The sequence below is a fragment of the Macaca nemestrina genome, chromosome 2 (genome assembly GCF_043159975.1).
Source record: "Macaca nemestrina isolate mMacNem1 chromosome 2, mMacNem.hap1, whole genome shotgun sequence".
NCBI classification, from domain to species: Eukaryota; Metazoa; Chordata; class Mammalia; order Primates; family Cercopithecidae; genus Macaca; species Macaca nemestrina.
The window spans coordinates 95,459,938-95,483,013 of NC_092126.1; the positions used below are offsets into that span (position 1 = coordinate 95,459,938).

Genomic DNA, 23,076 nt, shown 5'->3' on the forward strand with positions numbered 1-23,076 from the left:
ATATTTAAAATCAGAAAATTTGGTTTTTTTTATGATTTGGAGGATCAGGAAGGAAACTATTGGGGAACTATATGCAGGCATTACACAAATGATCTTTGGAACCTGTATTTACTATTCCATTCTTAAAGGACATTTATTCTTAAAAACATTATTAAATAAACTTAAAAAGCAAGCAGATCCACTTCTTATTTACTTAAGAGTCAAGTTCTTGAAAAGTGAAAGGAAATTAAATTATAAATAATTTTGTTCAGATGAAATAAATGTAAAACGGGTAACTTATTTCAGTTGAGGACAATGTGAATTGTCCCATTTTCCACATTTCCTTAATCTAAGGAGTAACAGAAAGGTTTTAGAGAAAAAAAATACACAAAAAAAATTTGTCATAAATTGCATTTTAAAAGTCACTGGTAATCTCTAGTCAATCTGCAGACAATGGTAGCATCTTTAGCTCTTTTACTTTTCATCATATCCATTAAAGAAATTCTCAAACATGAAGTCTTTGACATATATTTGTTCACCAAATTCTAATGAGTATCCCTAGGCACAATAAGTAGGACACTACAATGAGGAGATTTATTTCACCCAGGAGGAAGGCAAGTTAGTGAATTTCTTACATTGTATAGTGCTCTGTCCTCAGAACCCTCTAATTTCCACAATCTTACTTGACAAACTCTACAAACTTGATATCACCAGGAAGGCACCCCCATCCATAATTACAGAAGAAGCAAGTGAACCCAAGAAGTCTTAGTTACTTACCAAATAAGTGCACATTTAAATATGAAACCTGTGTTTTATCCAACTCACTAGGTAATTGCTCAGAGAACTCATTATCTAAAGACATAGTAGCCATTAAAAACACAAATACACCTAAAAAAGGCATAGATAAAATTCGTATGTAACAAACCTCTGATGGGTGTTATTTTGTGTGTAGCTATTTAGTTCCTCCTTTAACATAAAAATAATGTCGTTTATGAGATATTTTTCATGTTCCATAGTAAAAAATCATTTACCATGTTCTGGTAAAAACCATTATATTTGCCATGTGATATCTTCCATCAATTTTAGCAGGAGAGTTCTTTAAACATAAGAGACATGTAATTCTTTTGGTGAGGAAGTAGAAAATTGCACTACTATATATTCTTGGTATATTTATTTGAATTAATCACAGTGTATTAGTAATGAGAACATGAAGCATACCTTAATACCAGTACTGACATCTATCATAACATCTGCATTGTATATAGGGGCTTGTCTGTACGTAAAGATTTAATAAAACAATCTTCATGGATTCCCATTTCTATTAGAATTATCAGATTAGGAGGTTGGCTGATTTCCATTTCCAAACATCTCCATGTTAAAAAAAATATTTGTACGTTATGATTACTGCCCTTTGTGGTTGTGAGAGTTTTAAATTCAAAATAATATCACCAAATCCCAGCTAGTCAAAACACTGAAAAATGCACACTGCTCTCTAGGATTAATAATAATAAATTCCATGTTAATGAATGTCTTTTACTAAGTGCAAACACTAGTCAGTTTATTTCATTTAACCCTCATCTCCCTGAGTAAACTCCTTAACTAGGTGTTAATATCCCATTTTACAGATGATAAATATAAGACTTTGCAAACCATGTAACTTGCCCAAGAATAAACAACTAATAAATGTTGAAGTTGGCATTTGACCAGAGTCAGGTAACTCAAAATTCTTGGACCACTAGTTTAAATTATTTTTTTAAATTAGCATGTCAACAATTATCTTAGAAGTTTTCATGAGAAAGAGTTTTATTTACCATACTAAAATATCAGCATAGCAAACCCAATTACTTTTAATTTCTCTGCAAGTGTCTTTTACACACGTTGAAACTATCCTCTCTTCTTAGAAGACAGGCTAATCTGTCTATATTTTGCTTAAATGACAAATCACAAAAGAACTTCCAAACATTGGGTTCAAAACGGTAATAACAAGAGGCAAGAGATATCCTTGGCAGAGAGCATTAAACTGCATCTTCTTGTAGTGAATTACACAGATATTAAGGAGGATGATCAGTTGACAGGGATACAAGTCTGCTTTCAAATCACCGTAAACCCGTCAAATGACTGCACGAAGTTCCATAGCAAGTCACTCTAAGCAAGATAAAGCTTATCTTGCTTTATTTTGCTGATCAACCTAAAGAATCATCAAACTAAATTTCAAAATTATAATAATCCCAAAGCACATGTTTGTTGAAGACAGGGACACGATGTACAGCTTAGCAGAAAGCAACAAGAGTCTTGCGATTTAATGATTTTTTTTTTCAGATTTAGAAAGTATAAAGAAATTAGCAATGGGCTTTTGACTCACTTTGAACTGTAGGACCAATATTATGGCTGGCAGGTATCCCCATAATAGGGACATGTTAGTGCCGCAGCCCCACCCACAGACAGCCATACTGTACCTGTCCTTTTCCTCCCAGTGGGTATGAGGGGCATCTCCCCTGAACATCCCTGAAGATAAGCTCTTGTTACTGGTCTGGCCTTAAGCTCCCAGTTGGGGGGATGCTGAGGTCTCCCACAGATTGAACTATGGCCTAATTTAACGTAGAAATCCTGGAGTCAACACTGAACAACAAAGCCACCTGAAAGGGGCAAAGGGAAGGACTGGGACAGATAATCTAGGTTCAATTCCTGTTCCTGTCCTTGCTAGTCTGCATTTTTGGAGAAATTACCCAACTCTTTGGAGTATTTGTTTGCTATTCTGTAAAATTACAATTGAATAATAAAAACATAAATGGTATTGTGAAGCTGATAGAATGCCAAAAGACTTAGCATAGTGGGTTCTCAGTAATCTTTCTTTCCTTCCTTCTTCCTCCCTTCCTTCTTTCCTTCCTACATACCTGTCACTATATCCAAGGCTCTCCTCCTATCTGCTGGGTGGTAGGACCCAGAAGCTTTAAAGAAAGCACTTTTCTGTCATTTAAAGCTTGCACTCCTCAACCTCCTCATTTGGCTCCATGTCCACGTTTGCAGTTTACCTTTCCTACATCTAACCGAGGAAGCGAAAACTGGTAACCCTCCTTCTCAGTCTGTTTCTATGGAGCCCTAGGGTCATTGTGAGCAGGCCTGGGGAGGATTTTTTCACTAATGCTGAACTAAATGATGCATTAAATTGGGTGAGGGCTGCCTTCAGGTGAAGATGAAAAGTACCCTGGCTGCCCTAGGAGAGAATGCTTCCCCCAGGATGTTTTCAGCTGCACTTTTCCATTCCACTTTAAATAGCACAGGTGATAAGGACTTTATGTGCATAACCCTCTGAACCAGCCCAGCAGCCCAGTGTCACCTTCTGCTACACAGAAAGAGAGAAGGGAAGGTTGTGCAAGAAGAGATGCTTTAGCTTTCCTTTCAATTTTTTTTCTTCCTCACTCCCCTATTGGAAGGAAAGAAAATACAAGCACAAAGAAGGTACCACTTATTTTACCAAAACTTCAAAAGACACCAAATCCAGGTAAGTTTCTGGAGTATTCCAGTTATCTTTGATTATAGTTCCAATTAGGATAAGTTTTGCTAAAATGAGTTAGGTATTTCTCTGTGCCTGCCGTGGTCATATAATGGAGACAATCAGTCATTTACTGTACACATCAGTGCAGGACCCAGGGAAAGCTTTTAGAAGATGTGGGACTCCATCTTTTCAAAGGGTCAAAGGGCAGATAATTTCACAATAAAGGGCAGAGAGACTTGGACCTCAAGGTTATGGGAGAAAACCTGCTATCTGATCAGAGTGCAAATTGCTCTAAGGATTGGTTGTCAATCACAGAAGAATAAGTAGACCATTATATTTTACTGTCTGCTGCTTGCATAGATTAATTAAAGCAGTTTGTGTACTTTTTATCACTTTCTTTGTACTTCATGCTGTTAAAAAAATGAATATGGCATATATCCAGTTTTGCCATCAGAGCTTCAAATACAAAGAATATTGACAGAATATTTTTAATAATTTTTAAGAAAATCTTCCCTGGCTATATAAGAGAAAAAGCTGTTTTTTTTGTTTTTTTTTTTTTTGTTTAACCATACAAATAGAAATTACAGGAATTAGCCCTAAAAATATGGATACTCCCTACTTAAAGCTTACATATTTTTACAAGTAAATGGTAGAGCAGGGCTTTAATGCAGGTCTGTCCAAACTCATACCTCACAGAAAATTGTGAAAATTAAATATAACGAACTCTAAAAACTAACTAGAGCAGTGCCTGGCATGCAATAAGCACTCAATAAAGAACACGCATACACACATTTTATTTCTGCATTTGTCCACAGGGCCCTACTCACTGTATACTCTGTACTCCATAGACATCAAATACAGCTACTTAAGTGACACAGTAGCCCAGCAGCTGGTTAAACATCAGCAAGTAGAAATGACAGAATGGACAAAGAGGCTATAGAGAAAGGAAGGAATAGTTTTTAAGGCGTGCTACCTGGAGAAGAAGAAGGCTCTATGAGGTAGCCTAGATGAGGATGGGGGAAAAGTTCTTTTAAAAAGACAACAGGTAAGAGAAATGCTACTGGCTTAGTGGCAAGTAGGAAGATTATAGGATGCAGTGTGCGACTGAGTTCTGCCAGCCACTAGACCTTAGTAACAGCCTGTCTCTGAGTCTCTTTTTCTGAAGATGGAGGTCATAGGTGAAAAGAGGATATGTCGAAACCCTGAGTAGATGTACGACAGAAGTAGAAACAAGGTCTCCTCTTTGTTTGCCCTGGGATGTAGCCATATTTCCCTATGACCGTATGCCCTGTCTGGCTTGCAGACTACTGTACAGTTTTTGCATTTTTTTCTTCAGAAATGACTCACAAATGCTATATTATTTTACCTTACACAAATTGCTTTCCATAAACCAAAACAGGGGGGGCTTGGAGCAATATTATAAACATGGCACATCTGTTTTTAATAAATGAAGAAGTATTATAAAACCTTTACTTTGGGGAAATATCCAGAATTTTATCCTGAAGAAAAATTGTATCCATCTGGTCCCATGAGAGCTGGTTTTTACATTAAGGAATATTTGTTGGTTGGGTGATTGGAGAGTGGGAGTAGGGAAAAGGGGGAAGTTGTTAGATCCAACACTTATCGTTAAGTGGAGTTAGTTTCTAAAAATGTAGCATCCAGAAACTGGTGAGTAATCCTTCTTCGTAGTGCAATATTATGTCACCAGATCTGCTGAGCTAATGCACAATAAAATTAATCCTCCATTTCTGCAAATGCTGGTGATATGGCAATCACAGATGTGCTGAAATAGAAGTGTTCATGCCAGGCAGAGTTCACGAGCCACAGATCTAGCCAATTGTCAAATTTCCGGCCCACACTTCACTCCAAGCCCACACTATCTGAAGGGAGGAGGAAGTCGCTGAAGATTCACTTATCAGCTTTCCAACCCCATCTCATCTCTTTCTCCAGAGTTGTTATTGCACATTTTTGCCATTATTTTAAAATTTCCAGCCAACTTGGCAACATACTATTTATGAAGACAGCATGTGGTGGGGTTTGGGCAGGAGAAGTGAAAGTAGGTAAGGGCAAAGAACTAACATTCATGGGCATGGGCATTAAATAGGGCCGTCTAGATTTAAACTTCCCAAAAACCTTGTGGAGCTGGTGTTATGCTTCCAATTTTAGACTGGGGGAAACTGCCCGGTAAGCATACCAAAATCAGCACAACCCCAAGCTCTTTCCATTATACCATGCTGACCCAGTCAGTATGTCTGCGCTTACATTCTTCTTCTTAATGATCCCTATTGATTTCCAAAAAGGAAGCACTAGGTGAAAGGAATTTAGGGTCAATCTAGTTTAATAACCCAGCCCAATGAATGGCAAAGTAAAGCAAAAGGTACCCTTAACTCACTGGTCCAGTCCATTATGGGTGTTCATGACTATTCTGCGATATCAATGGGGACCTTCTTTCCAGAATCTGGCCACATGCTCATGGAATCAACACCAAGCCCCTCAAAACTCCAGGAAAGAGATTCTGATTAAGCTTGGGTCACAAGCCCACTTCCTGGCTAGAGAGAGACAGAATCTCTTGACCAATATAAGACAACATGCCAAGGAGAATTGGGTTGCTGTTACCAAAAAGTCAAAATAAAAGATAGCCACTAGAATGGTACTTCTAGAACCCTGCAGTTACCCCGTCTGTTGTTTGAAATTTGTATTACCTCTCCCTCTCCAACAAGAAAATGGGAAACTCAACTCCATGCGGGCAGAGCCATTGTCTGTTTTGTTCCTCTCTCGAAACCAAACATTAGCACAAAGCCCGATACATGTAGGGCACGTGGTAGACACAAGTCTGTTATATAAACGGACCAGGCAAGATCTACATGTTGCCTGAAAGTCTCATCATGAGAAACTAAATGATTTGAGTTTGGTGTTTACTTCAAACCAAGTGACTTGGAGAGCTCTTGTGAAACTTGTTCTTTTTTCAGATGAATCTCAAAATTTATCGTGACTCCCAGCAGGCCCAGCAACAGTGAGGAAGAAGCTGCCCAGCAGTAGCTTTAGCCCTCCCGCAGAATAAACACTCACCAAGTCTGAGTGCTTGGATGGCCAAAATCACCCCAGTCAGGTGAGCTTTAGCAGTTCTCATTTCACTGAAAATCATTCAACATCCTTTATTTTTAAATAAGAAGCTTAGCTACCATATACAATGCGATATCTCTGTTTCATGTATTTATGACCATTTTAGCTTGTGTCTGAATGTCATAGAAGAAAACCTCTTTTAATTGGGAGGTTGATACACTTTTTAAACTGAAAATCAGAAAGCAAGGATTTCCCCTACCTCATTTTTATCAACCCACTACCTCCTGAAAATGTCATTTTTATGTTTCTTCTTACTGACTTTCTCTGAAGCTTTTGGAATTAAGGAAGAATATCTTATTTCCTGTTATATCCGTAGCACCTAGTACAGTGCCTGGCACACAGCTGATGCTCAATAAATAGTTATACTTAATGAATAAGTATATCAGTGTGCTTTTTCTTTAAATCAGTGTCCAATATATACAACCAATTGTTAAATGCCAACTCTATGCCAGTCAGGGCACTGTTAGAAACCTAGAGGGAATGTGCGTTTGATGCTTTTGTTAACCAAGAGAGTTTTTTGTGTTTTTTCTCAGAGACTCGCTGTCAGTAGAATCTACGGTGAGAAAACACTAGTAAGGGGAAAAAAAACAGGTTGTCTAGTAAAGTCATTTAACTTGCTTCAATGGCCTCTTTGGGGCAGGACCACATGATGACTTTCATGGGGTGCAGGCATTTTGCCATTATCCCTTCTTCCAAAAAATAATTAAAAGTTATACTTTACAACTCTACTGGTATCAAGATGAATATAAACAAGGCTGAATTCATCATCATATATTCATTATCATTAGGTTCATTTTTCTTCTTTGTTTTACATGTAATTAAAACATTGAAAGTACCATAGGCCCCGTAAACACTGCCTGCTGCACCTAACGGAGAAGTCAGCGCTGCTTTGGGGGCCATTTGAACAGTACTATTCCCCAACCAGAGCAAGTTCTCCTCCTCCCTCCTTTTCTGATGGAATAAAGCTTCACCCCAAGGAGCTGATCTAGGCTTTCCAGTTAGAATCCTAACTCAGAAGACCTCTCCTTTTCTTGTCCAACATAAGAATACTATGCTGAGACCTAAAAGGGGAAAAGTCCTGCCTGCATTAACCTTCTACCAGTTCCGAATCATGCTGACTCTTATCTTTTCTGTTGCTAAGCTGTGGGACTATTATGCCTCCCCAACACTGCAGAGCCCTCCTCTTGTTTATGTAAAGACTCCAGTTAAGCCAGAAATAGAATTTCACACTGCAAACGTCGTTTAAAAAATGTTAAGACATTCAGGCCTGTGTTCCTGTTCATTATTCTCTGCTGAAACCTAATATTAGTAACAGCATGTACTGAGGACCTGGACCATGAATTAAAAATGAAGTACTTGTACTGGAAAATATGTGAGCACCTAGTTACTTTATTTGGCAGGCACCTGTAGGGACAGGAGTTTGCTCTGTCTTACACAGCACTTTCAGTGATAGTTTTGCAGAATAAAACTAGAAATCAATTCTTTCCAAAGGATTACCTGAAGGGGAAAAGATAACCAAACATTAATCTACCACCTACACTCTTCCCTGCTCCGATGCCATAGACACAGGGTTCCTAAGAAAAGTTCTGATCCAAATCACTTCTTCCCTGAAACTTTGACTTTCCTAAATCACTTAGCCCTGTTGATATTTTAACAAGTGTAATGTCAATTATTTCTTCATCTAGTTTACTCCACCACGGGATTAAAACCACCTAAGGACAAAGAAAGACTTGTATCTCTATTCGATCTCTAGAAAATGTGGGAGAACAGTTATGGACAGAGTTCCTAGATTAAATCCAATGTAGATTGAAATTCTATCTCTATGGCTCGCCACATAACCGAAGCATGATCATGAGCAAATCATTTATCTTCTTTGATCCTCAGTTTCTCCTTCTGTAAAATGGAATAATTATCTTCTTGAATTAATGTGAGGATTAGGATAAATGTAGAGTGCTCAGTACAGTATGGTATGCCGTGAGCACTACATAAATGGTAGCTGTTATCATTATCATTATTATCATATCTCATTACCTTCTTTGTATCCTTATCCTGCAGCATGATAATTAGTACATACTAATGTTTGCTGTGTAAGTCACGGAATAGAGTTCATGCAGTTATTTGATCCAAGAAGAAGGATAATTTGTTTTGTTTGCCTTGGTTTTTCTTTTTGTTGTTGTTTGTTTGCCTTGGTTTTCTTTTTGTTGTTGCTGTTGTTGTTTGTTTGTTTGCCTTGGTTTTTAACAAGATTAATTTTCACCTGAGTTTTCTCCTTCTTTAGTGCATCATCCCTGCTTCCTGAAAAGATTTGTTAAATACCTGATAACAATTTATCAAGGATATTTTTCATTTCTGATGGATTTTACTCCATTGAAACAAACTCCCAACTAGAAACGATCATAGCCCCTCTTGTAGCAATCAAGAGAAATGTAAATCCGAACATGAAAATAGGTTTGTGTACAGAGATGTCAAGCTTTTGGTTCTGTATATGTTACTACAACTTTAAGGATTATTTGGTTTATTTCTTGCAAGGCAATTCACTCACCTGTCCCTGAAGACCAGGTTTTTTGTTGCTTCCTGCACATGTAAAAAAAAAAAAAATTGCCTTTCTACATCTGCAGAAAACAAGTAGTTGTTGTCATCACTATACTTGCCCTGTGAAACCTTAGCAAGGGGATAGAGTTACACATTCCGCTCCTTTTAAGAGGAGCAGAGCATTTCAGCTCCATCGATGGGGAGTTGCAGCCAGTGGCTCTAATAACCTTGGTTTTTAAGTTTTGTGAATTTAGACATTAAATTATGTTTTAAAATATCACAAAATCCAAAACAGTTTTCAAAACCAAAAAAAAAAAGATGAAATAAAAATAAGGGGTTAGAATGATCTCTGATGAAAACCAATTCATAAAGAAAGGTCTAGTTTCTGTTTTTGTTTTCTTTTAAGCTATTGCATAACTGATTGTAGTATGTGGTACAGGAAATAATTTTGCCCATGCACCTGCACAGAAAAACCCAAATCAACGAGTTTGCTTCAGCCATCAATCTGTGGGACCAAAAGCTAAGCCTGAAAGCAAAGGTGAAATAAAATACGAAAATTGCACAGCAGCCGCAGAGGAGTCAGCTATCCAGAGGCCCTACTGAAACCCCATCTTTAGGGTAGAGTTTCAGACACATTTTGATGTTTTGGTCACCTGACCCAAGCTCTGGAGCCCAATTGGCCTCCAAATTTACAGGCTAAGTAATGATGTAACTAGAGTGTGTGGGAACCAGGAGGATGAGACAGATACAATTTTTCCCAGTCGTTTATTAGACTTGGCTACTAATTCTGCTTGTTCTTCAGTTTGACTCCTGGTTATCAGGAAATTCGAACTACTTAAAGAACATAATGAGTTTATCTATAACCAGGGCAGAATTTAGTCACATTCATGTAAAATTAAACCACAGTAACAGAAAATAGTAATTTGTGAAATTCAACTATTTATATTTGAATTTGATAGTAGATATATTTTAATGTATCTATATTTTGTTTTTCTGTACTCTTTTTTTTTACTAAACATTATTTACAGTATCACTTATAATATCATTCTTATGTTGCCTGAGAAAGAAATCCATCAAAATAAATGTGTTGGTTTATCCATGATTTTTCTAAACCTTTTCTTAATCTTAGAGCATTTTTGTCTAAACAGAATAAATGTTTATACTCAAGTAATTTGTCACTATGGTAACTTTTGACCTTTAAAATGCTGACACTGTATCAGAGACGACCAAGAGAAGAAATTATCCTTGTTCGACAAGAATAAGCAGAACCAGTTTGGCAAACTTCAGGATGCCTAGGGATGAAAAGCGTTTGTTGTTCTAGCAATGCTACTTCACGTCAGGAAAATGAGAGCATATCCTGGTTTCATGACAAAAACAGGAGCTCTAACACTGATAGCAAAACTTAAAGATTGAAGACTTTTTTTCTCTAAATTTCCTATAACACTACCCTCCCCACCCCCAAGAAATCATGTAATTTCTAATACTCACACAATATTATCTTTCTAATGTGTAGGCATGAGTTTTAATAAATTTTCTGACTCGTAATCCTAAATCTCTTGAAGATAGTCTTACAGTTGTACCTCGCAAGACTTTATCCACAGTTTCATAACAGAAAATGTAATACGTCTCCAAATGGATGGTATGACTATTTATAATGAACTCCCTGCCTATTTTTTAAATTAAAGGATGTTATATTTTGATGTCATTCATACTCATACAAAGTATTTCCCATTCTCAAAATATTTAATCTAGTTAGCAAATATCTTTAGGAAAGAAATCTCTAAAAATCCTTCTTTATCACTCTCCTTGTTTGAGTGTGTATCATGCCAAACACACACACAGTAGATATGGTGTCTGACATCTTCTGAAACCTGTTGGGGACTATATCAAACATTAATGGGGATTAGTGTTAGAACTGGTGTAAACATAGCAAACAATCTGCTGAAAGTGCATACTCACATTTCCATATGTTATGCAGGAAGCGGAGTCATTTAAGAAGTGAGGTACTCAGGGAGATGGTGTTCAGGTAGTGAGTATTTGACTGGTGAAAAGTAAACACACCCTGGATGTATTTACTCTGTAGTACCAGCATATTCATATCTACCCGACTCCAGTCCTTAAGCTTCTCTTCAAGAGACAAGTCAAGTTTGAGATATGCAATTTCACTACACAAAGCTTCTAAAACATAGATAAAAATGATTTAGTACTTCCAGGTGCACTGTAATTCTTGGCAGAAAAAGTTAATTCCAGGTGTGTAATCTCCTAAAGAAATCTGTTGTCAAAGCTGGATAAAACCATCATATCAGAAAAATAAAAGTTCACCTATGAACAAAGTATAAGGTATGGCTAGGAAAACTCTCTGCTCCATGTAGAAATTACAGCGTAAAAGTGAAACTCCCTTTTACTTATGTAAACATTGCTGGGCTTTGGGCATCATTTCAAAAGAGGTAGAGCTGAACATGCATGAGCATATAGAAATATGACATACTCTCGGTGGGAGGTTTGGGGTGGGGTTCTAGTGCCAAGCCAGACTCTAATACACAGACAAAGGAAGAAAGAAGCTGAGTTTTATAGCTTACAGATTTTTTTTTCTTTATTTTTTCAGGCCTCTGAACCAACCAAATAACTCAATCAACAACAACAAAACCGAGATGGGCCACAAAGTGGAAAATGTTATAACAGCTTAAGTAACAGGGAGGCGGCGGGGCGGCCCTGGCAGGGATAGGAATGCTGGTGGAGGGTGTGGGGAGGAGAGACCCTGTATTATGGAATATTTACGCTTTGCGATTCAATGCACATTTATTAATTGGTTTCTTTTTAAGAGACACTTATTTATGACAGGTTTATGAACACTATAGCATGTACAGAACTGAAGTTCTCCCATGGCTTAGTTTTATTTCCATATGTTTAGACAAAATGAACATCACATTTAATAGGAGTACTAGCAGCTCTTGAAGTGTTTGCCAGTGCTACATCCCTTGGGAGTTGTTACCACCAGATTAATATCCTGTGGGTCACTTAATTTTAAAAACCACATTATAGAGGCATTGTGTGATTAGATGTACTGCTTTTACAAGCCAGTTGGGGTGCGTCCTTTGCGTCTGGTTCAGAAAGGCTGGTGAGGGTAACTTATATAGACCTCCAACCTGGAGTGTCTGAGCAGCCAATGATTGTACAGACACATGGATGAGCAGAGAAAAATGTGTCCTCTGTCTACCATCAGAAACTGCCTCGAAGACAGGATCTAAAAGAAACAACTTGCTTAGTCAGAAACCGGCCTGAACAGCTGGGAGAAATTGGCCACTTCAGAGACTGAGGGGTGGTGCTATCATACCCTGAATCAGGCCTGTTTGTCACAAAATGCTCATAGTAAATAAACAGCCATGCTATTTCCACACTCTGCTATCAAAACCAAGTTCTACCAATCAGAGAGTATTTTACTTGAAAATTCAAAATATGCTCTTTATTTTCTCTGTTAAACATTCTCAGGTCTAGGTATTGGGAAGACCACCCAAAAACAACAGGAAGCATGCTTTTGGAGTGAACAAGAGGAATTTGCCACGGGCTTCAAGGACACTTGGAATGGGATGCCCAGTATTTCCTGCGGGAGTTTCAAATGGCATCAGGTGCAGTGGCTCCAGGCAACCTGGAAGCATTCATCATCATTTATGGTCTACTTTTGATTCTATGAGGAGACGATTCACTTAGGCTTCCTCCAGGCCAGGCCCAAAGAGGTGGCAGGCTATGAGGAGAAGAAAGCCTAAAAGGCATCCAGGTGGGACATTGTGAACTAGAGAACCCATGTGTGAGTTAGATTGCAAGTATCTCTGGTCACATTCACAAGCCAATAAAAACAATGCTGTCCTCCACGAGAACAAATCTAATTAGAACAAATCCCAATCCTTTACAAATATTGTAGACTGAAATGCTTGTTTTAAAGATAAAGACATTTGGCCAGGAGTGGTGGCTCATGCCTGTAATCCTAGCACTTTGGGAGGCTGAGGCGCGCAGATTACCTGAGGCCAGGAGTTCGAGACCAGCCTGACCAACATGAAGGAACCCTGTCTCTACTAAAAGTACAAAAATTAGCCGGGCATGGTGGCATGCACCTGTAACCCCGGCTACTCAAGAGGCTGACGCAGGAGAATAGCTTGAACCCAGGAGGCAGAGGTTGCAGTGAGCTGAGATCTCGCCATTGCACTCCAGCCCGGGCAACAGAATGAGACTCTGTCTCAAAAAAAAATAAAATAAAATAAATATAAAAATTAGCCAGGCATGCTTGTATGCATCTGTAGTCCCAGCTACTCCAGAAGTTGAGGCATGAGAATCGCTTGAACTGAGGAGGCGGAGATTGGAGTGAGCCAAGATTATGCCATTGCACTCCAGCCTGGGCTACAGAGCAAGACCCCATCTCAAAAATGAATAAATAAAAATAAAGACATTTGTTCAGCCCTTCGAACTGTCAAATGAGTATGTTCTTGGAAAGGTTCCTTGTCATCAAATATAAATTGCAATGATCAAAGGCAAACTACATATCAATATGTAACGCAAAAGAGTTTACCAGGAGTCTACATTGGAGGAGATGAACTCGACGCAGAAATGGTGCACCTCTGGGTTTGCCAAAGCAGAAAAATTCTGGACAGCCTTCCCAAAAGTACAACCAAGTTCTTGTGCCCCAGAGTGGGGTGAGATCTTAGAGAAGAAAGGCATCTGAGGGATTATTTTTGAAGTCTTGTTCACAGGTTTAAGCAGTTACAATCACAAGTCCTTCTGCTCAACCACGACCATCTAGGTTTGCCCATTACTTTATTTTTTAATCTGACACAAAAGGAAAGATGCAGAGGTGAAAAAGGGAAGGGTAGAAAGGTGAGTCAGACTCTCTGTATCCTGTTCTACCACTTGCCACATTTCTAAAATACCACGATTCCCAGGCACAAGAGGATGTGTGAATATTTTGTTCTGTTTTTTTTTTTTTACTTAGTACTAATAATACACAAGAGCTGAATAGTTACTGAAACTATTTCCAGTTTCTTGCATTTGATAATAGATGGAGACCCGATTCGAACTGACCTAGACCCTTAGATAACTATCCCAAACAGAGCCATCCCTGAGTAGGTCACAGAGCTTCTCTGTGTCTGTTTCTTTATTTGCAAAATCACATTGTATCACCTGTCAAATTCACAGATTGTTAAGAATTAAGTAAGTTCATGACTATGGAACACCTTTAAAACTATGAAGCACTAAAACGAATTCAGTGGACAGTGGCAATTATGAAGAGGATGATGATGGAAATGAGAGATACTACAAATGAAAATTCTGTATATTTATGAAATTATGGCTTAGTATTTGTCATTTGAGAATTTCAATGGTTTTGAACATGTAGGACTGGGATCATAAAAATTCATGAGCATATTGGTGAGCCTCAAATAAAATCTGTTTTAAATACACAATGTACACTTTCCAAAAGAAAATTTGTGATATGCATATTTATATATTTACTAGCACTATCAAAAGGTACCAAAGACATTAACACTAAGTTCTAAGCATTTTGCAGACTTCTGGAAGCTATTCTTCCCTGCTTTGCCTACGTAAGTCACCTCCCTTGAATGATACTTGGGAAGGCCTGGTCACGATTATCTTTAGATATTTGATCTGGCTGAGATAATGTCCTGCCCTATGAAGGTGCTGTGATTTCCGCCAAAGGGTAAAATAAACATTTTTCTCAGTATTATTGTCCAAGAGCTTTTACTTTTGACACTCTGGGTCTGCCTCAAGTGGCGGCTAGGTGATGGAGGACGAAAAAGAGGAGTGCGTAAAACCTGAAACGAGAACCAGAAGTTTTCCCTAAAAGAAGCTAAGTTTTTTTAAGATGAAGATAAAGATTTAATTTCGCAATATTAATTTCTACTGCCAGTATAAAACTTTATCTTTCTAAGTATCTGTACATGTCTCTGTCCAAAGTACCCTCCTGCTACTAAGGCAAAGGAAAAGCATATTGATTTTTCTGCAAACTCCCATACCTTTCTTTCAAGTTGACTGCTTGGAAATCTATTCAAATTGGAGACTACATCCTGTTTAGGCAGTTGAAGTTGACAGCAGAGCTTTAATTAATAAGGCATGCAAGGACAAAGACACCAGGCCCAAATCAGATGCAGGCGACATCTTCTTGTGGCTGCTCTAAGAAGCACGGCAATCATTTATACTCTACCTTGGTGCTCAGATGGAAGAAATAAGGCTAGAGCATGAAGAGCAAGGCTATCTACTAAGATATGAGAATTACAGCATTCTGGATGAACAGAGTTATATTATCCCTGCTTTCAGATAAGTAAACCAAGAATCAGAGTGCATGGATTACTCTGCAAATGGAGGTAGAAAGCCTGTGCCCTATTTTCTTGTCCATCTTCAATATCCTGTGCTGGGATTTCAAGAACACTTGAAATCCTCTTGCTTTCCTCCTTTTGCCCATTATATTCCTTATCTACGGTGGGCATTTTCAGTGCTGCCAACAGTGCCTATGAATCTATGTTCTAAATGTCAGGACCTGCCAAGGTTTGTTAATTATCCTAACTCCCCCTGCTGGCGGATTTAACTACAACCCCAATTCAAAACTCAATGGAACACAGTAACTGTTTAAAACGTTTTTCAACCTAATTCACATCATAAAAGAGTAGGTCCGAAAAAGGAAGAAAACTGGAAGGTGAATTTTAGTTGAGAACATAACTCACTATAATATAAATAAACTGGAGGTTTAATAGTATTTTTTAAACCAGCCTCTGGGATAAGATTTGTGAAATATGAAGTAGATAAACGTCGGTATAATTTTTCCCCATTCTCTTTTTGTTCCCACACTCCTTTTCATTTTTGTGGCTTGTGATATTTCCCTTTGTCTCTAAGCTCTAGACTTCTACTTAATAAGTACCAATAAAGATTGTATGTTATCCTTAAACAGTGGTAGCATTCCCCACCTGCTAATTGCTTTATTTGTACTTACTGTTTCCGCCCTCTCATCAACAGGGGCTTTAGTATAAAGGGCAATGAAGTAGAACGTGATGAGGCGAACAGGAGCCAGCCGAGTGAATGCTTCTATAATTACACAGTAGCCTGGAGTAGCTCTTCTCAAATCAAATTATGAGCCTGGATTACCTAAAACTCTCAGGACACAGCCCGGGTTTTCATTTGTCTGTAGGTTACTGTCGACAAGCAGCCTTCTTTCCCCTTGCCATTATTCTTCACAGAGATTATCAAAGCTCCCATTCCACTGCAATATTCCCAAAGCAATGAGATGCCATGGAGAAGGCCATTTTCTTAAATGGCTTGCCTGACCCCATGTGCTTTACCACTTACTTTTTTTTTAATTTAAAAAAAAACTTTTTTTCATGTTTATAACCACCTCTGTCATTTGCATATCAAAGTTGATTTCCAGCTGAGCTTATTCATGATTCTTTGGCAAATATTTATGCTTTGTCAATGTCCCAACCACCCATAAGGCAACAGGAACAAGAGTCAATAGGCCTCAGCAATGTTTGGATCCTTGTTTGAACACCTGACTATACCCTCGGAACTGTACACTCCACTGGAAACAGCATAGTAATAGGACGACCAGACTCGAGGTCAGGCCATCTGGAATAGGGGCACAGATCTGATGCTGGCTAGCTGTGTGGCCCTGTAACACCCGTTCACTTCTCATTTTCTCCATCTGAAAGCCAGGGCAATTGAACTAGATAATCTCAAAGGTCCCTTCTAGTTCTGTGGTTTCATAGACTCAGCACAGTGCTGCACGGATCATGTGCACAGGAGACTTAGTGCATATTTAATTGCAGCAGCTAAGCAAAGCAAAATAGCAATCTATTTCTCAAGTGGTTTAAATGTTTATTAAATCAAGATTTGGTCAAAAGTGAACAAAACATGTTGAGATTTGGTTGGTTAGTGCCTCCTAGAGAGAGAATCCAGGCTCAAGTTTTAGCTGTGTGCAGTGTTGGGGTCGGTCTACTAAAGCTTCTAAGAGAGAAGGACTAGATGATCCCTACAGCTGTTTCTAACATTAAAATTACAGCTCAAAAAGATAAAATTCAGGTCACCAATTCCTGTGTGTAATAGTCAGTGTGTAATAGTGTGTAATAGTCAGTGTGTAATAGTCAGTGTGTAATAGTGTGTAATAGTGTGTAATAGTCAGTGTGTAATAGTCAGTGTGTAATAGTGTATAATAGTGTGTAATAGTCAGGGTGTAATAGTCAGTGTGTAATAGTGTGTAATAGTGTGTAATAGTGTGTAATAGTCAGTGTGTAATAGTGCACTTTATCTTCTTGAGGAAAAAATGAATATTTTTATGAATAATTGTTTTAAAAATTCTCCATTCTGTTCTATAATAAAGATTTTTCATTTGGTTTAAAATAAGTATTTAAAATGGGCATAGTGATCGGGAAGATAGGTAAGATCATAACCATTACAAAGTTAAGAGAATGTTTCAGATATGGTCATAGTGATGCAGTCTGAGGTCACAAGCCAATTTGTTAAGGTGACGCTTAGCTATCACCAGAAAGGTAATGAGCATTTTGTTTTCACGGGTAGTATCTTAATGTAGAACGTTATACCAAACAGAACTTACATTACTAGTTGCATTTCTGTTTTAAAAAAAAAAAGCCATGTTTCCCATACTTAAAAAAAAAAACAAAAAACTACTCATTAGCAAAAATGTTACAAAATAAACCTAGTTTTAAATTGTTTCCACTTGAGAACTAAAGGACTTTGTTAATGATGAAAATTTAATTTAGGTTTACGTATTATTGTTCCTAATTGAAAAATTATAAGCATAAGTGCTAGCACTTTCTAAGTACTTCTGTATTTACTTAAAATAAAAGCTATATCCACAGGACTAACCCACCCAACAAGTATGATATCAATAACACCACAGTCCTTTTTTTCTTTTTTTAAGGAGCCAGAGTCTTGCTCTGTTGCCCAGGCTGACAGCAGTGGTGCAATCTCTGCTCACTGCAATCTCCACCTCCCGGGTTCAAGCTATTCTCATGCTTCAACCTCCCCAGTAGCTGGAATTACAGGTGTGTGCCACCACTCCTGGCTTTTTTTGTTTTTGTTTTTGTTTTTGTTTTTGTATTTTTAGTAGAAATGGGGTTTCGCCATGTTGGCCAGGCTGGTCTCAAACTCCTGACCTCAAATGATCCACCTGCCTCAACCTCCCAAAGTTCTGGGATTACAGGTGTGAGCCACCACACCCAGCCTAGAACCACTCTTAACACTTGAAATGGCAATGGCCCCAACACGCATGTGGTACTTGTTGTGAAAAATTATCATCCTTTGTGAGGATAATGGTGAGGATAAAACTGAGATGGATGGGCAAGTGAACATCATTTGGGAATGCATTAGATAAGTAGATACAAAAGAATTCTTAACTTCCAAGTGCACACCTTACACACAGATAACAGGAATTTAAATTCTGGTCATTCAAGTCAAATCTGAAATCCTTCTTCCAAAATTTTCCTGAAACATTTGCAAAACTTTTAAACCTACTTTGCAAACTTGAAAATTTACGAAAACAATGAGATTAGTTCATTTGGGTTTGATTTTAACCAACATTTTTCTCCCTTACTTATGGTTGAAGCAGGCAGAGAAAATAAATTTTACCAATAATTAACTATATAATAGTTATTGCTTTCCAATTACAATATCCTTTCCTTTTATCTTATTTACTTCCCATTAACAATACTATATCTGACTTGGTCTCATAAACTGCTATGCATACACACACAGAGAGACACAAATTTTGTATATATGTGTGTGTATGTACTTAAAATATGTATTTTATGCATATAAAATTATATGTAACATGTACTTATACTGCACACACATGCACACAGACAGCATGCAAAAGGAAGTATTGCTTGGTTTTCAGTTTACTCTGTTTTTTAAGAACAATGCATTGTTTTTTTATACCTCCATTTCTAACCAGCAACTTACTCTCAAAACTTTCTCCTATGTACGCTTGTAAAACATTCTTGTATGACATAATGGTTATGCATCCAGTATCTGAAGCCAGACTATTTGGTTTACAATCCTGGTTTACTTTCCTTTATCTGGATAACCTTAGGAAGTGGCTTGACTTCACCGTGCCTCAGTTTCCTCATCTATAAAATGGAGATCATATGGCATTTGCTTTGTAGGATTTTTGTGAGGATTAAATAAGTTCATATGCATAAAGTTTAGAATAGTACCTACCACATAAGAAGCAGTGAACAATTAGATACTACTATTATCGTTGCCATTGGCTTAGTTAATGCTATGTGTCTACAACTAAACGACTTTCTTTGTTAAAGATTTTCCAAGTACATCAATCTTTCCCTTTACCTCCACCATTCTTCACTAACATAGAAGAGTTTCACTACTGTTATTTTCCACAAATACTTCTGCCAAACAAAGTTCTCAACATGGTTATAGAGAGGCACAGTCCAACAGAACTTTCTTTGATGGAGAAAATATTCTACATCTGCATTGTTCAATACTAGCCACCAACCACATGCAGTTAATGAGCACCTGAAGTTTGACTAAGGAATTGAATATTTTATTAAATTTAATTTTAATTTTAATTAAAAGGGCTATAATGGCTAGTAATTATCATATTGAACAGCACAGTTATGGAGGATTTTGCAGTCACACCGAGACTTGAATACGTGGCTCTACCCCTTACTAACTCTGTGACATCTCATTTTTCAGAGTCTCAGTTTCTTAATATGTAAAATAGAATAACACCTCTCACCTAGAAAAAATGCAGTCATTATAAAGATCCTAGTTTAGTGCAATTTCTATTACTTTTCCCATCTCCCTACCCTATGTTAAATTGGTATTATTTGGGCAGAATGGCTCTTAGAATGGCCAGATACAGAGCAGAAAGAACCTTTTAGCTCTTTTTAGATTTCAAAATTAAAAGCACTACCCCCTCAAGTTTTCACTTGCTCCACTGTAACTTTCAGTCTTGAGTGGAAATGTGATGCTGCTTTTTGTTAGAGACCCCTGAAAATGTCTGAGCATCTCTCAAATGGCAAGAAACTAAGAGAATCCTCAGGACACTCTCACACTGCTAGAGCTGCATGTGGGGTCCCCAGCAGCCGTGGTCATGGAGAGCTCATATATACAAGCTCCCCCAGATGGTGCACTGTGATCCAGCAGCCTCTTATTGCTTGCTCATCAAAAAGCAATCATTGGAGCCTTTGTTCCAATCACCTTGTGATCTGGCATCAATATCTTCATTATATGGAACCAATCTCAAATAGTTGGGGCTTCCAGGAGATTCTCTTTACATTGAAAACCCCTTGCAATTACGTTTTTTAAAGGTGGTAGAAGAAATATTCATGTATCGTGGAAAGAGAAGTGCAGTCTCTTCCAACGTCTTCAAGGATGTGGTCATAGGGGTCTGGGAGACACAACCTCAGGACAAATCTGAGCAGTAAATCACAATCCCAGGTCTACTGTGAAAAACTGTAGGAGTACAGATGGAGGCATTAGCACTCCTAAAATTGGAACTTAATTTCAGAAGGGCAGATTTCAGGGAGTCTAAGATACTTTATCAGCAGCCTCAGTCCTTTTCTGGAGTTATATCCTCTCTGGTGAGAAAACCTTTTACTTCTTTTTGATACTTTAAAAGTTTTAGCCAACTTGGATTCTTACCAGATCCTGAAAATAAAGAGTTTCTGGATATCCACAACTATATCAGAATAATATATCATGATTGTACCAAAAATAGGAAGAACTATACATCCACACAACCATTATAACCTGTATGCCCAGTGAATTGGGGGTTGGGGGACAGCATGGGTGAGAAATATTGATTTCACCCAACTCTGAGATAATCTATCCCTAAAGGAAAAAAACATGTCCAAATTATGTGAGACAGCATGGTGCTGTGGCACAGCAGTGGCTTGCTGTCATAAAGACCCACTCCTTATCACTCAGTGACTTTATCTGGGATTTGGGTCCAGTTACTTGACTTTTTAAGCCTCTGGGTCTGTAATATGTGGATAATACTACTTTATTTTGAGGATTATAAGGATTAATTAGGCAACGTTGGAGTGCTTAGCACAATAACTACTATGGGTTGATAGTCAACAAAGATTTGATTTCTTCACTCTTTAGATATTTTGAAATGATATTATGATCATTCAGTTTAGTTTCCACAGCTAGCCCAATCTGTCCAAATGTCCAAACATTTAGCCCAAAATGTCCAAACTTTACCTTTTATCCACATTTCAAAAATGGGTTAATTATGCATTAAGCTGGGATATCAATGTCAGCGAACTTTGATTAAGATTTGGAATTTAGTAGTCCTAAGCAGGTAATAAGGATTTTGTTTTTCCCTGATGCATAAATTAGAGGAGTAAAACATCCAAAATACAGGTTTGGGGCACTGTTTGCCTGGATTAATACAATTTCTTCACCAAACTCCAGCCTCTTATTGTTGTTACTGAAGAGATCACCTCACTATCGGTTTTGATTACACCAACTCTATTCTCCTCTAGAGCCTTCTTAAATGGACTACACATAAGGAACAGGACCCTTTTGAGCAGCTTTGGAGGCCTCTTCTTGGTCATGATTACATCCAAGGAAGGCCTCACTTCCTGTGCCTCCTTCTGTGTCCCTTGACAGGCTCCTCTCATGCTGACTTGGCCAACATCTTATTCAAAACAACCTCTGAATTTGCCTCAATTTTTAGATGGAATTAACCATACAGTGGGAAGGGTTGAAAAAACGATATTTCAGGCCCATTCCAAGTCTGCACTTTTGTGATTTTAAAGTTATCCAAGTGTCTCAACCATCACTTATTCACTCTCCCATCATAGCTATTTTATTCTTTTCAACAAGTACCAAAGTGGAAACACACATCCTCCTTTCATTCCCATCCTACTGCCTCCGCAAAGCTTTATCCAGAATGGAAAGTAAACTTCTTTAGTTTCTCAACTTAAAACTGTAATTAATTTAAAAAAAAAAAGTTCTTCCGATTTTTAGCTATTTAACTTGGATATCACCCAAACCCAGTGCTGAGCATGTAATTACCACACCATAAATACCTGTTAATTGATTGACAATGTTAATATTATCATTCTTTTCATTTCACATACTTGTTCAGTGTTTTACCTGTTGTCTATTTATCCTCCGTGCCTACCTCCATTGTTGTCTTCTCTTAAACTACAAGCTGCAAAGCATAGAAGCCATGTTTCTTTGACTCAATGTGGATAATAGGCTATAGAGAGATGCTTAAACAGGCTTTTCAATTGATTGATTAATACAACGATTGATGGATGGATAGAGGAAAGGGTGAATGCATTATAGCATTCTCCATTTGCTATTCCAACAGGCTAAATTTACCAAAAGGGTCTCGCTTTGCCTCTGCCCCCTGAACAAAGCGCCAGAGGTAGGTGAGTGAGAGGGGTCAAGGAACAGCCATCCCTACTGCACACAATAGAGGAGGATGTCTTGCAGAGGATGCGGCTTTTTCTTTGGCTAATTGCTGCAAGACATCTTTTGAAGCAAAGTGGTTATTTTCTATTATTTCTTGGTCAGTTTTCCCAGGGTAACTTAGAGTTTTTAAATTGAAAAAGAAAGAAAAAAATCCAGTGAACCCTACATTTTTTAACCCCACACTTCCGAACTTTGAGTCACATTAAGTGCAACTGATTCCCCTCCCATTGACAACGTATTTATTCATTTCCTAGAGCAGTACACATTCCACCCACAGACTGTGTAGGTTTCATAGGTTTTTATATAGGCTTCATAAACCTATTTTTAAAAAGGAAAAAAAGAGATAAGTAAAATATTTAATTCTTTAAGTTGCCAGATTTAATTTATAATGCAAGTTAATTGCAAGTTCAAATTAAGGACCTTGGGACTCAAAACGTTTTTTTGTTTGTTTGTTTGTTTGTTTTCTCTTTTGACCAAATTAA

The 23,076-nt window shown here is 37.8% G+C and overlaps 2 long non-coding RNA genes across 5 annotated transcripts in view; one reads left to right on the forward strand and one right to left on the reverse strand.

The window, feature by feature from the left end:
- Positions 1 to 23,076, reverse strand: part of LOC105480096 (uncharacterized) — a 121,401-nt gene that overhangs the window by 56,283 nt on the left and 42,042 nt on the right. The gene's annotated exons all lie outside the window — the stretch shown is intronic.
- On the forward strand, positions 3,277 to 16,064 carry LOC105480095 (uncharacterized). The gene is made up of 3 exons (XR_986285.2): positions 3,277 to 3,481; positions 6,445 to 6,584; positions 11,736 to 16,064. It is a non-coding gene; the product is annotated as an uncharacterized lncRNA (long non-coding RNA).